The sequence below is a fragment of the Medicago sativa genome, chromosome 3 (assembly GCF_051527215.1).
Source record: "Medicago sativa cultivar Bolivia chromosome 3, Bolivia_mono, whole genome shotgun sequence".
Lineage (NCBI taxonomy): Eukaryota > Viridiplantae > Streptophyta > Magnoliopsida > Fabales > Fabaceae > Medicago > Medicago sativa.
In genome coordinates this window covers 3,292,692-3,308,822 of record NC_140751.1, presented here as the reverse complement: position 1 = coordinate 3,308,822, position 16,131 = coordinate 3,292,692, and the positions used below count along the sequence as shown (strand labels likewise).

Genomic DNA, 16,131 nt, shown 5'->3' with positions numbered 1-16,131 from the left:
ATTTTTCCAGTTGGTGAAAATGGGGAATAGTGGAGTAGAGAGTGCAAAGCTACATACATGAGTTATAGACACTATATCTGGAATCAGCTTTGTTAAAAATAGCCTTGGCAAAAAATCAATTTGATTAAAATAAAAAAAAAGGGGGTTATAGTCATTTTGGTCACTCTTTCCTCAAAAAAAGTCATTTTGGTCACTCAATGTGTAATGAATAGTCACAACACTATGTTAGTCAAAATAGTCCATTATGTTAAAATGTTTCCTTAACATTCTCATATTAGTCCATGAATATGCTTACTTATTATCGTATCAGTCTCTATATGTACTTACTACTGTCTTATTAGTCCTTATATGAAAAGAGTTAAAGTCCACGTTGATGGACTATTTTTAATGTCAATGACTATTTTCACTAACAAATTGTACAATCACATACTATTTTGAAATTTCGATACATTGCGAGACTTTCATGTCTACTAGTTACACATTTAGGGATCAAAATGACTATTAACCTTAAAAATAAATGATTATACTTTTTGAGAGGCAAAATGGCTATACTTAAATAAACATTTAAAAACATTTATAGATAGAATAAAGACTAAAATGTACTTTTCACCCCTAAAGATTTAAAAGTTAGCAATTTTTTCCGTCTTATTTTCAAAATCACAATTTCGCTCCCATAACATGAACCCTTTTTGCAAAAGTCAGGCCCTCCCTTAATTTTGATCGGTCAACGTTAATATCAAAAAAAAAAAAAATTGATACACTGATTTCTAGACAACAAATTGTGGGGGTTGTTTCTGAAACAATCAAGGTTGAAGCGTATCGAATTGAGATCATAGCAAAGAAGATTTCTTGCGCAATAAGATCGAAAAATTGCATGCTAGCTTGATTTGAAGACCTTTGATCACTAATTAAATTATAAATTGAATTCTAGGTATCTTTTTGAGGTGAAACTAAATAATTAGTTAGCTAAAGGAATCATTTCATATGACTACATTTATACGTAATTTTTCATTTGCATCTTTTTGTCACTACTACAAAATCGGTTTTCACATTGGTTGGAAAGCTCTTTTCACATCGGGTGCAACCCGATGTAAACTAAGACAATGTGGTATGTCCACACTTTTTCACATCGGGTATATATCCTACGCCCGATGTGACATCCCTCTTTTTTTTTCTTTCAAATCTGAACAAGTATTACACATCGCTAGATTCAAATCTCCGATGTCAAATCTACATATTTCACATGTGGTGATCAAGTTTAATAGAAAGGAAAAAACGGAAAATACTATCTGCCCAGCGAAGTCATGTCTAGCAATATGAAACCAAGTAATGACGAAATCTTGTGACTGCCTAGCAAAGAAAAATCTTTGCCTAATAATAAAAGCCTTAACAAAAAAATTATGCAAAAAATTCACTCAAAAAGTATCATTCGACAAATCTTTATCAGTCTAACAACCAATACCAACCCAACCAAACCTAAAACCTAACTGACCTTTGGTGCATAACGCACGAATAAATAGCGGCTCCTAGCTCACTTCTTGGCAAATAAACACATGAATTGTCCACGAAGTTTGGCTAACGGCATATATCTGTAGCTATAGAGCATTTGTAGTGTCTTATTATCAGTTGAAGTTTAAAATTTACAACGTATAACTTGTTTTTAAGTACTTGCTCTAGTAGTTCGATCCGTCTCCCATATCAGTACCTGGTAGTCATACTCACCATGAATAAACGGACATATCATAATGAAAGGGATCATGATATAGTGCATGCACGAAAGTGTATTGTCGACGGAATACTTAAAAATAATTTATTGGTCGTTCTATAGCCGAAAAATTCTTAAAATATAGCTAACTTTAAGTTTGAAGTGTCAAATCTTAATCAAATAGCTAGAAATGTGTCAATTGAAGAACTTCATACAGTCTGAATCTAAGAATACATAGGGTAATAAAGGCTTAATTAATGATTTGGTCCTGTAAGTTATTTGTTGGTTACATTTTGGTCCCATAAGTTATTAACGTTACAATTTGGTCCCTTAAGTTATTTGTTGATAACATTTTGGTCCCATAAGTTATTAACGTTACAATTTGGTCCCTCGACTTATTTTTTGGTTTCCTTTTGGTACCTTAACTCTTCCTCCGTCAACCACTCTGGTCCTTTATGTTATTAGAGTTAAGGGATCAAAACGAAACCAAAAAAATAAGTTAAGGGACCCTATACAAGTGAGGTTAAAAGCATCATGCATGACATAGTTTGTAGTAGGCATGACTTAACATATGCAATTAGCGTAGTGAGTCGGCTTATGGAAAATTTGGAACAAGTGTATGGACAAGCTTTAAAGTGAGTTTTGAGATAATTGAATGGGTACTTGAAAGGCGGTCTGAAATACACGAGAGCAACTCAAGTGAAGATGCTTTAGATCATTACATGGATATGTAAATGTAACAATTGCATGTGGACACTAGGAAAACATTGTCAGATTTTGTGCTTACATTGTTTGGAACACTATTAGTTGGAAGGAAGAAAATCAATAATCCATTGTAGCATTATATACAACTAAAGAGGAGTACATTTACCTTGTTGAAGGGGTCATGGAATTCATATGGTTGAAAGGTATGATTTGGGAGTTTAGGAATTACTCAAGGATGTCTGAAGATACATTGTGATGGCCAAAGTGGCTTCTATTTGGTTAATCATCAAGTGTATCATGAAAGAACAAAGCATATTGACATTGCTTTTCACTTTTATAAAGACACGATTGAGTAGAAAGAGATTGCATCCAAAGATAATTCGAAGGATGTGTTTACCAAATCATTACCTAGATTAAATTCAAGCATTTGCTTGTATTTGATCTATTTTGTTCAAGAAAATCAAGGATCGGGGATAATATCAAGGTGGTGGATGAAAAAATGGACATCATCACTGTTTTAAAGCCAAGGTGGACATTTACGGAGGTTTATGTCTTAAAATTTGTGTTTTTAGTAGAAGATATGCTTGATTCGTTGAAGGGATGCATGATTCAAAAAGCAAAATAAAAAGGCTTAATTAATGATTTGGTCCCTTAAGTTATTTGTTGGTTACATTTTGGTCCCATAAGTTATTAACGTTACAATTTGATCCCTTAAGTTATTTGTTGGTTACATCTTGGTCCCATAAGTTATTAACGTTACAATTTGGTCCCTTAACTTATTTTTTGGTTTCGTTTTGGTACCTTAACTCTTCCTCCGTCAACCACTCTGGTCCTTTATGTTATTAGAGTTAAGGTACAAAAACGAAACCAAAAAATAAGTTAAGGGACCAAAACGAAACCAAAAATTAAGTTAAGGGACCAAATTGTAACGTTAATAACTTATGGGACCAAAATGTAACCAACAAATAACTTAAGGGACCAAATTGTAACGTTGATAACTTATGGGACCAAAATGTAACCAACAAATAACTTAAGGGACCAAAATAGTAATTAAGCCAAATAAAAATTAAAAATTAAAAATCAATTTTTGAGTCTCGAGCACGGTAAAACATGTGAAATGTTGACTTGAGTCATGACAGTAAAAATTTCATATAAATAGCAATTTTTTGACATATCTTGAAACAACTAAAAAATAAAATCTTTGAGAAAGGAAACATGTAAAAGCTAGGTTTTTTAGTGTTGAGAGCTTTTGGGGTGAGGTTCTATAGGGTTGGGAAACACATTGGATAATGATATTATAATAGGGAAATGTGTCAAGCTTGCCGTATGTGCTTTTCTTTTCATTAGGATTCATTCCGTCTTTGGAATAAACTTCAGCCCTAATTTAAATAAACTTTGTTGGAAAAAAAATAATTGTTACAATGTTAAATGAAAGGAAAAGAACGAACAGGAAAAAACAAAGAAACACTAGAGACTACTCTCTAGAATAAAAAGTTCTAGCATAGTCAATCCTAAGGAGAGGTAAAAGAGTTTTCGGAGGGGAGGCATGGAGAAACAACTCATTGTCTGAAGAGGCTCCAACCTTAGCCAAAAAATCCACATATTGGTTTCTCTCTCAAAGAGTGTAGCTGATAGTGACATGAAACCTCATAGCAGGACTTTGAGAAGGTTAATACAAAGTACAGAGTCAGAGTAACAAACTAACTCAGTTGTATTCAAGTTTTTAGCCAAAATAAGACCCTGATAGATAGCGTAGAGCTCAACTAGCTTACAGGATGTCAGATGAGTCATGAATAAAACCAGAAAATCCTGACAAATAGAAACATACATTATTTCGAATTACTCCACCATATAGCCAACTCTCACAGGGATTTGCAAGCAGTAAAGTCCAAAATTAAACCAAAAATGCTTGAGGGTGCTAGTTATGAAACTCACAATGTTTGTACTTCATAATATTTGCATTTGAGTTAAAAATACATTACAAAACTATGGATTTTAAATTTTTGAGCTAATTCTTGAACATTAAAATGTGCAAAAAGTTATTGAATCTATCAGCCATGCCCCATGTTAGAGACAGAGAGAGAATAAAGAGCAAGACATCTTTGTGGAATTCTTTTTATATGTCCACAAGATGTTTTAAAACTAATTTTGTGTATAATTTTGTACATGCATGATGTTGTTTCTCATTTGTTTTCCTTGAGGTTTAATATTCAATCCTCATGGGAAACAAATGAAATCCAACAAAATACACAACATTATAGACAAAAAAAAAAATGAAACATTATGCAAGTTCATAGAAAAGAATTTCAAAAACACACAACATCCTTTTTTACTTCAAGCAACAAGATTGTTGATGGAATCAATAAGCTATTTTGAATAAGTTGTTTTGCATAAATAAGTTGTTTTGAATAAGTTGTTTTTAAAATGAAATCGTAATAAGCTATTTTGTATAAATAAGCTGTTTTGAATAAAAAAAAATTAAAAATAGTTTTCTTTTAAAAAAAAAAAACTTTAAAAGAATATGTTTATAGAAATTTTGGGGCTTGGGGGCTTTTGATTTGTGGGCTTGCATGAATGTGGGTCTTTTAATCTTGTGGATTTTTAAGCCCCATTACTATGTGGGCTGTGGCCAAAACTTCAAGGCCCCATGATATTGACACCTCTACAATCAACCACGGGGGGTAAGATAATGTCCACACAAATAGATATAAGCACAAATATATCATTATAGGATTTCAAGTATCATGCAAATACATATAGATATTCATCATTCCTAGAATACTAACATCACACACATGTTATCTTCGATAATTCAACAAACATTCTCATACTCATCACATCTTCAATAGCTCATCACATTATTCTCGAATCAACGACATCATCTCAAGTGTACAATTCTCACCAACCAAATATATCAAGTACACAATGTCACATCAATTCACATAATTTACCAAAGTCACATAGTCAAGTAAGAGACATTATAATTCAATGCATGTACCGATTGATCCACCATCACTAATAGGACTTGACCATGTATGCATGAACATATGACTTGACACCGCATATATTCATACATTATAACACAAGTCATCAAAACTCATCAACAATTTTCATCAACAATAGCATCGAAATTCGTCACACATATAGCTGATTTCGTAAATACAGCGTCGTCGCGACTTCAACGAAACGAATCATAAACTATATTTGAGGTTTTGGAAGTAAAGGAATTCAAAAGGTGAGGAATTGGAAAAGTCTGAGAAAAGAAATGAAACGCGTAGGAGGAAGAAAGTGCTAAAATTCTGATGTAGTTGTGAAAACTAGAGATCATGGTAAAGATTGATCCAAGGGTTATGATTTAATCCTCTCACCCTCTCATTTTAAAAGTCCTCTCACTTGATATGCCCTCTATATATATATTCATATATATCACCAAATCATACATATGCATATATTTACACCATCATGAACTTATCAATAAATCGTCTTCACCAAAATTATCATCAAGTGAAACTAAAAACAGTTAAACAAAGATTTGCAATATCAACACAACGATTTTCTACCCTAAAATGTGAGAGATCCTGCTGGACATGTTTCTAATCAAATACTTGCGATTCTTCCATTTGTTGTGTAAATTCCATGGATAAAAAATGGCCTGCACACTAACATAACTAAAAGATAAAAAAAAAAAATTGTATGAATAAAAAAATTAACCTTTACATTGGCATTATTTCTGCAAGTATTAAAACACAATAAATAACATTTACATGAATGATCTATGTGATATAAACTTACAATCCAACGGTCAAATTTGAAAAATATGTATCGAGTAAAACGATATTGAGCGGTGTAACATTGGTGTAACATTACACCGGTATAATTTGATCCCTCCTCACATATATATATATATATATATATATATATATATATATATATATATATGGGGTTTGCTAGGATACACCCACTAGTTTTTATTTAGGTGTGTTTTAGCAAAGATATAACTAAAAAGTTGTTAAATACACCTTAAGGTGAATGTTGCTAAAACACACCTTCTAAAAAATAAGTGGGTGTATGTTAGCAACTCCTATAGGCATTTGCTAGGATACACCCACTTATTTTTTAGAATGTGTGTTTTAGCAAGTTATAACTAAAAAGTAGTTAAATACACCTTAAGGTGTAGCTTGCTAAAACACTCCCACATAAAAACTAGTGGGTGTGTTCTAGCAAATCCCTATATATATATATATATATATATATATATATATATTATTTAGAAACGTTAAATTAAAAATAATTAATTTAAACATTATTAGAAAGTGTTTTCTTAGTCCCCAAGTTTTGCTAAAATATTTTGAAACACAATTTGAAATATTTTGGAACACAATTTGGAATATTTTAGTATGCAATCTAATATATTTTGGTACTTGAGCTGAATTTTATTTTGGTACATAATATAATATATTTTTATGCTAGATATTATATATATTGGTACTCAATTTGAGATATTTATGTAGTAGATCTAATATGTGAATTACTTGTTGTCAAAGTTACTCATATAACTTGTGAATTTTCTCTATAAATAAAGAGCTCACAAAGTTCATCCCACACACCGAAAAATATTCTAAAACTTCGACATTTTCTTCTTTCTCTTTCTGGCTTGTGTTGAAAAACCTTTTCTTCTATTATATATGTGTAATTCAGTTTTGGCGTCTAATTTGGTGTATTAGGCTTTCCACCACACGGTTCAAAGATTAGAAACAAAGGAAAAGGATAATGGTTCAAAGATCTGAAATCTAAAAATAAGGAAGTAAGTTCCCTACTATTAATCTCTATTCATTATTCCCTGAAACGATGCTTACTCTTTCTTTTCTAGCTCGGTTTGATTAAATAATCAATTTGTTTTGTGTTCAAATTTTCTATATGATGAAATATCTGTTGTTGCATTCTTTATTGTGATGGTAGCGTGTAGAGGACTCAAGGGTTATGAATAAACTATGTACTATTTAACCCACATTACTTTTCTAATATAAACTTATGTTTTTCATTACATTTAATGGATAAATGGATTCTAGAGACGTACCGATAAAATCCACACTCAAACTCAGGAAACTCAATGATTGAATGAGATCCGGTGATGAAGAGTAAATTGAAAATTATTAGAGAGAGTTTTTATAGAGAAGAAAAGATAAGTTTTGTTGGATTGTTTGATTGATTGCAAATGATGCACAAGACCAAGTTTAAATACAACCGTTAATGCTAAAAGAGTAAAATCACATAAGATAAATATTATTTAAAATAAACTAACACTTTAATCCTATAACAATCTCTTGTATGAATATTCTCTCAAAAAAAATCTCTTGTATGAATATTATAGAAATAAAATTCTTATTTCTAGTACTGCGAAAAAATATTCTAACTTGAATTTGAGTCCCTCTTTAACAAAAAAAAAAAAAAACATGAAATTGAGTCGTTTGTAAAACAATAAAAAGACCTTGCCGCCATTGTAGGGTTCTTGGGTTTAGGAGTCAACTTTTCAACAATTATTCATTACCAAGAACATAATCATTTGAATTAACAACTTGTTATTTCATAATGTAAAATAATCTACAAATTACAATGCCATAATCATCTAACCTATAAACACTGACATTTTACTCTTCTCTTGATACGTTATCATCTTGCATTGGCTTTTGGTTATTTATGATTTCATATTCAGAAATATAATTTGATACTACTGCTAATGGCCTTGTCTTTTATTGATTAAGTGAATATATAACACCGTGCAATGCATGTTAATATATTTCCTCTATTTTGCCTTGGCACAGGCCTTTGTGTTGAAGCGGCTATGCAAACATCCGTCAGTTCAACCAGGTACCGTTTCTATTTACCTTGATTATGTTTGATTTTTGTCTATGTTGGGTTAATCGGTTTGAGTGCATAGCAGCCAATGTTGTCTTGTTTAAAAAATTCAGTTTTGTTCTTAACAGTGCATAGCAGGTTTGCTGAATCATTTGGTTGTTTACATGCTCTTATAGATTACATGAATATTGAATTTGGATCCCTTGTTCGACATCAGAATATATATATATATATATATATATATATATATATATATATATTTCACCAAAGCTCTCCTTCTCTTTTCCTGATCTATCCAATAACTTGCAGCCATTGACAATACTTCATTAAACAACATATTGTTACTAGAATGCACCAATTGAAGTGCAAGTTTTATCCTAGTGGCTGTGACAACCTGGAAATAACATTGCTATGGAATTTCTTTCAACCCATTTTCAATAACATTGCTTTCATTCTTAAATCTGTTTATTACTATTCCCAAAATATAAACACATAAAATATTTTTTATGTAATAGAACTACTACCAAAGAACAAAATAAACATAAATATCATAATTATATTTCTATAAACTACTCCTCTATGGTAATTAGAAACCCCCTAAAGATGAAACGGGGATCAAAATCAAAGAAAATTGAAAACAGAACTAAAAAACTCATGTTTCATTGGGTATATTGAATAAAATTAGAGAGGGTAGGTACTATAGTTGAACAATCACCATCACCATGACTATTGTTGGTTTTGATGAATCACATCACATAATATTGCAGCTGGAAGTGTTCTCATCACTGAAAGCATGTGAGTAAGGATCTGGAGGAGGATAAGGGTAAGGAGGATACATGTAATTCACCTCAGAAGGTGGCCTTGCATACATCATTGGCTGCTGAAATCTTTGATCATTTTCCAGGCCCGCTAAGTATGCCAATGGGTGGTGGAGGTAATAATGTGGGACCAATGAGTATGCCAATGAACCAAATGGGTGGTAACATTCCCGTTGTTCAAGGTCTACCGGCAGGCGGACGAGGATACTTTCAAGGCGGTGGTGGTACAGGTCCGGAAATGATGCAGGGGAATCCTTATCAATAACAACAGCAACATCAGCAGCAGCAACAACAACAACAACAATTAATTGCAGCACGTTGTTGGTTCATCATTGCAGCAACCATTAATTGTTGCTGTTGTTGTTGTTGCTGCTGCTTATGTTTCTGTTGTTGTTGATAAGGATTCCCCTGCATCATTTCCGAGCCTGGACCACCACCGCCTTGAAAGTATCCTCGTCCGCCTACCAGTAGACCTTGAACAGCGGGAATGTTACCACCCATTTGGTTCATTGGCATACTCATTGGTCCCACATTATTACCTCCACCACCCATTGGCATACTCAGCGGCCCTGGAAAATGATCAAAGATTTCAGAAGCCAATGATGTATGCAAGGCCACCTCCTGAGGTGAATTACATGTATCCTCCTTACCCTTATCCTCCTCCAGATCCTTACTCACATGCTTTCAGTGATGAGAACACTTCCAGCTGCAATATTATGTGATGTGATTCATCAAAACCAACAATGGTCGTGGTGATGGTGATTGTTCAACTATAGTACCTACCCTCTCTAATTTTATGCAATATATTATACCCAATGAAACATGAGTTTTTTAGTTTTGTTTTCAATTTTCTTTGATTTTGATCCCCATTTCATCTTTAGGGGGTTTCTAATTACCATAAAGGAGTAGTTTATAGAAATATAATTATGATATTTACTATGTTTATTTTGTTCTTTGGTAGTAGTTCTATTACATAAAAAATATGTTTATATGTGTTTATATTTTGGGAATGGTAATAAACAGATTTAAGAATGAAAACAATGTTATTGAGAATGGGATGAAAGAAATTCCATAGCAATGTTATTTCCAGGTTGTCACAGCCACTAGGATAAAACTTGCACTTCAATCGGTGCATTCTAGTAACAATATGTTGTTTAATGAAGTATTGTCAATGGCTGCAAGTTATTGGATAGATCAGGAAAAGTGAAGGAGAGCTTTGGTGAAAGTTTGATGAATTATGATGTCATGTTACTAGTTGCTTTATATGTTTTGTTACTATCTACTTCGAGACAATTTTACAGTTTCTGCAATTCTTGATTAAGACAATATGTTGGTTTTGGATAGGTTGATGGATAATCTATACTATGGATGCGTTTTGGATAATCTATAACTCGCTGTCCATTACTGGTTTTAAAATTGTGAAGGAGGAGAGGGAAAGGTGGCGTGAGATTGCTCACATCCCTGCCATAGTTATTGATGAGAATGAATAGATCATATAAGTTCCATGTCTAGGTGAGTTTCTGAAACACTTCTTTTTTGTTTAATTTCTTTCGTATTATGTGTCAAAAATTTGATATTATTAATTTCAATAATAACATCAAAATACAATATTATATGCTAACTCGTTTTATTTTTAAACATAGAATTAAAAGTTGTGTCACCCCTGATTGTGAGAAGCCAAATTTGCATGCATGAACTGCAACCAAATCCAGTAAATGTTGTACTGATGAGGAACAGATGAAAAGGAGAAACAGCAACTGACTGCAAATATGTTAGGTACTTCATATATATTTGAATGAGTTGGTTTTAATGCATCGATTGTATCAAGCTTTTGTAACTCTAGTTACATTCTTCTCAATATATTAGCCTAAAGGCTTTCTTTTATGCATTTCCACGGTTCCTTGAGGTGATTAGCTTTCTGCCCTTCACTCTCATATATGACATAAAGATGTAGCTACTTTTTATCATCTTTTTTTTTTTCTTCATATTTTTTAAATATATGGAAATTTTTTATAAATGTCTGAATTCCATCATAGGAATAATTTAGGATAACTCAGATTATACTACACGTGTTTGTCCAACTTTTATCATCTCTCCTAGGTTTTGCAACTCAGCACTGCATCCAAGATCCAACCTTTATTGGTCATGGTCAACAAGTTTATTATAGTCTCTTAGTAAATACTGATCAAATCCATCATTTGTGCCTAAAAAATTTCATTTGCTTCTGTTTACTGCTTTGTACTTTTGAAAAAATGAACACCATCAAACTTGACGGTGTATCTTATTTATTTTAATTTAGGTTTATATCTACTGCCTCAACTTGAGGTAGATTCGTCCAACGGTTTTCTGCACAAATCTGAATGATTTCTGGGAATATCCAGGCATTTCTAGAGAAATCCTCAACAATAGTCATGTAACATGCATCCTATATTTTACACATTCCGAAAATAATCATCCAAACCATGAAAGAACGATCATCCAAACCATGAGAGAACAAGAGTTTAGTTGAGTATAGCGACTATCTACCAATTTCTGTTTGAGAAATTGCAGAACCATATTCTTTTCACTGATTCCAAAAATTTATTGAAGTTTGAAGCCTTTACTTGACCTGTAAAGAGGACATGAGTTTAATTATATGTCACAATACAATCATTGCTATGTGGAAGAAGATGCAGGATGAAGAAATGGCCTGCATGTGAGTTTGTTAATACAGTTCCATTGTTATGAGAAAACTGTATAGAAAACTTGCAAATGCAGAAAGGTTACGTGTGCCTCATTTAAATGGTGAAAATAATAATAATAAACACCGTGTAATTCATGTTAGACATAAGATCGTTGGAGAAATGAGAATCGATATATATATATATATATATATATATATATATATGAGGACATATCAAATGAGAGGACCTCTTAAAATGAGAGATGAGAGGATTGATTATTCACCCTTGGATCAAACTGTATCATTCAGATTTAATTATGCACTAGCATTTTTTTCTCTTTCCTTTTCTTGAGCCACGTGCAATCAATATGGAGAGAGAATAGCTTCTGCATATCGTTCTTTTTCTATTTCTCAGTATGAAATTGGATTGGAATGCATCAAAATTAGTAGAGCAACAAATGGGATTTGAAGGATTAAAAGTAGTTTTTTTAATACTCTTTTGAGTAGCTTTTTTTTAGATCAAGAACAGGTAACGTGATTTCAATGGGTAAGGGTATAGTGAATTTTTCTACATCTTCTTCACTCTCACTTTTTTTTGTTGTTGTTAATATGAAGATTTCTTTCAGCAATTAAGGACATAAACTTTTAAAACAAAAAAAAAAAAATCAACAGCAAATAATCTTAACCATTTATAGTGAGATGAGAAGTTGGTGATAAAAGTGTTGTTTTATCGTTTTCGATCTCTTAGTTTCTCCAACCTTCCATTTTCAACAAACAAAGTTTAAATAATAATTAAAAAAAAACTATTAGGTCATTAGATCTGTCAGAAAAAACAACCCATTTTGTTTCTAGAAAAATCTTTGATTTTGGGGGTTTTGTTACAATAAATTTCAATTAATTTTTAGAAAAGACCATGAAATTAGAACAGGGATAGAATGAACTGCAGAGCTCAGCTTCAGCAAGAAAAAATGTCACAGAGATGCAAATGAGGGGCAACCAATTGATTGGTTGTAAAGAAGAGTGATGGAGAGAGGAAGATGGAAGAAAAAAGTTTCAACGGGAAGAGAGAGATGCAGGCATTTGTGACAAGGAGGTGAGAAAGATGGGGTAGTTAAGACTCATTAAAAGGAAATTTAATCACAACCATTGATTTTGATCCAAAGGGCTGTTAATTACTCCTCTCATCTCTCACTATAGCAACTCCTCTCACTTGATATGCTCTCTCTATATATATATATATATATATATATATATATATATATATATGCAGAAAACTAAACAAGATGAAAATTGATTTTTTGTAACTAGCACTTCTATGAGATGATTTGGTATTAGGTGTAATGCTTTTTGTAATCTGCAGAAACAACTTAATTATACTTTCAAACTGGGAAGAAACCAAATGACAATTATTTGAACAGTATCCCTCAAGAAATTTAAACATTGGCCCTATTTAGATAAACTACTTAATGTGCAACTTATAACATAAGTGTTTATCATGATAAATATTCTTGTATAAGCAAGTTTTATAACAATATGAGTTGTTTTCATAAGCTATCTTGGATTATTTATGAAAATAAGCTGACAACATGTCATAAGCTGTTTTCATAAATTGTGCCAAACACTTTTATAAGTGCTTATGCCTGTAGATAACCTCAAATACACCAATCTAAAAATTCCGGTTGTCATTTACCATTACTTATGATTCATTTATAAGAATTGACAGAGTAATAGAAATATGAAACTGATTTAAAACAGAAAAATTTATTTACAAACAAAGCATAAAACAATTACTTCCAGCACTACATGTATAGAAAACCAATTGTCTTTTTATGCTAAATGCGATCAGATCTGTCATGAAGATCACTAAGATATACAAAGTTACATCAATTTTATTTGCAAAAAGAAAGATGGAAGACGTCAGATTTAAGAATGAAAGATAGTAGTTGCTTCTTTCACAAAAGTCACCCTTATTTGCAAAAAGAAAGATGGAAGACGTCAGATTTAAGAATGAAAGATAGTAGTTGCTTCTTTCACAAAAGTCACCCTTATTTGCAAAAAGAAAGATGGAAGACGTCAGATTTAAGAATGAAAGATAGTAGTTGCTTCTTTCACAAAAGTCACCCTTATTTGCAAAAAGAAAGATGGAAGACGTCAGATTTAAGAATGAAAGATAGTAGTTGCTTCTTTCACAAAAGTCACCCTAAGATGGAAATACAATTGATATTTATGAGTATAGATCCTCTACTGCAAACATCAGCACTATGCGGCAAAGTAGTTGCTGTGAAATCAACTATGACAGATAATTGCTGCTCGTCGTGGTTTCTATAGCAATTATTTTTTTCCGAATTTTGTAATAAAACCAGACGAGATTAATAATAGTCGCATGGCAGAGTAATGTTAAAAGCTATCAAAAGGAAACCTATACCTGTGATGTCGCTGCTTCCGACTTGGTTCCAGTCACACAATCACCCTTGAGGCCCCTGGTTGATCTGCAAATCTGATAGATGAAGTGGTAAACATACAGTCCCAAAACACAAATAGATTATGTGGTGTATTGTATGCTGATGCAAATATTGAAATTAACAAAATTTAGTGATGACATAATAACAAATAAGTATTTCAATGACTCACACACATCTTTAGCAAGCTCCTTCCCAACACAATTGATGCCAAAAACACTCATTTTCACAAATCAGACGATAAATTTGATACTATAGATTATACTGCTGCCATCTTGGTCAATCTGCAAACCATAAAGTCTGGTTGATGAACAAAACATAATTTAGAATCAAACAGCTTTCTTAAGCATCGTTATCAGCCATACATGACAAGTGAGGGTAGAAGGATAATCACCTTATGGAAGCAATATTAAGTGAGGACAGTTAGATAAACACAAAATGTGGAAATGCATAAATGATATTCACAGAACTAATATACTAGAGAAGTATCTCAGAGACTCACCTAGACATGAAACTTATGTGATCAATTCGTCATCAATAATTATGGCAGGTATGTGAGCAATTTTACGCCACTCTTTCCCTCGCTTCCTCCGCAAACTTGCTTCAAGTAACGGACTGCGAGTCAAACTTAGTACAGAAAGAGAGGAAGGCAGTCATTTTTTTGGCAATGACATGAGTTTGGGAGCATTGACAATCTCAAGGTTTTGGAGAGAAGTGAAATGTTGAAGCCACTTCCCATCAATGCTTGTATCATTATGACCATGGATGAATAGTGTAACAAGTGATGTAGGTGCAGTGGCACCATCAGCGAGTTCACCGTATCATTACCGTTAATTTGCAACACAGAAAGACAAGTGAGATGTTCCCAAGTTTGCTCAGCGTTCCACATAATCCCTCCAACAGAGCCAGCAGTCAGTTCCTGTAAACTGCTAGGCAAATCATCTATGAGAAAAGAAGGAAGATTTGGCAGATTATCAATTTCCATTTCTTGAAGGCCAGTTAGACTGTTCATTGCTTCTGGCAGTGAATGAAGCTTCTCACACTTCCACACGGCAATATAAACAAGGTTTGAAGTTGCCAATCCACCTGAGGGAAATGACTCTACGCATCTTCTGCAATTGATATGGATTTCAGATTTCTACAACCCTCAATAAAAAGACTCTTGAGGACAGGGAGAGCACCCAAGTTAAATGATATCATTGAATTACAGCTATAAGATATTTTCAATTCCTCAAGTGATGTGCAATTGTCCAAGTATTCATGAGGAAGGAACTCTAGATTCTCACAGTTACTATGAGAAATTTCAAGGTTTTTGGTTGACCGTGTGCTGGGAAAGACATCGGAGATGGAAAGCCGTCTACGGTCAACTGTTGAAGAGAATTAAAAGGGAACATCAATTTCCTGAATACATGATTTGATGATGGCATTGATTGCACCAATAGAGGACATTCTCTTAACCCAAGTTCTGGAAATCTTCAATCAACTCCTTTTATTGGGTTTCGCCGTTGGTCTCGCCATCATTTACTTCGTTGTTCAAACTTGTTCAGCTCTCCTACTTCATAGTCAAGGTAAAGACTTTGTTTTCCTATAAACTTTATTCATTTGATGCTTTGTTTACTGGTTTAGAAAGAGTCATAAAATTACTTGAAATAGAAATGGGATTCATACGATTTTTGTTGAATGTTGTTTGGATTGTTTGCGATTTGGATATTTTTAATCGTCTGTTTTGTTACTAGTTGCTGATCGAATACAAACAATTGTTGGATGTTATTTTGAAAAGATAATTTGACAGGTTTTTATTATATACTCATACTTTACTTTTTGGAAAGATGAACACCGTTGTTTATTAAAATATAGTAATGAATATGTAGTTGAACCAGGTGTTTGTTTGCCTTTCTAAGCTGTTTGGGTGTGGTTGTGTTGAGC

At 32.7% G+C, this 16,131-nt stretch overlaps 1 pseudogene; it reads right to left on the bottom strand.

Moving 5' to 3' along the window:
- Window positions 1–14,720: 14,720 nt before the first annotated feature.
- Window positions 14,721–15,760, bottom strand: LOC146934949 (uncharacterized; annotated as a pseudogene).
- Between the last annotated feature and the right edge of the window lie 371 nt (window positions 15,761–16,131).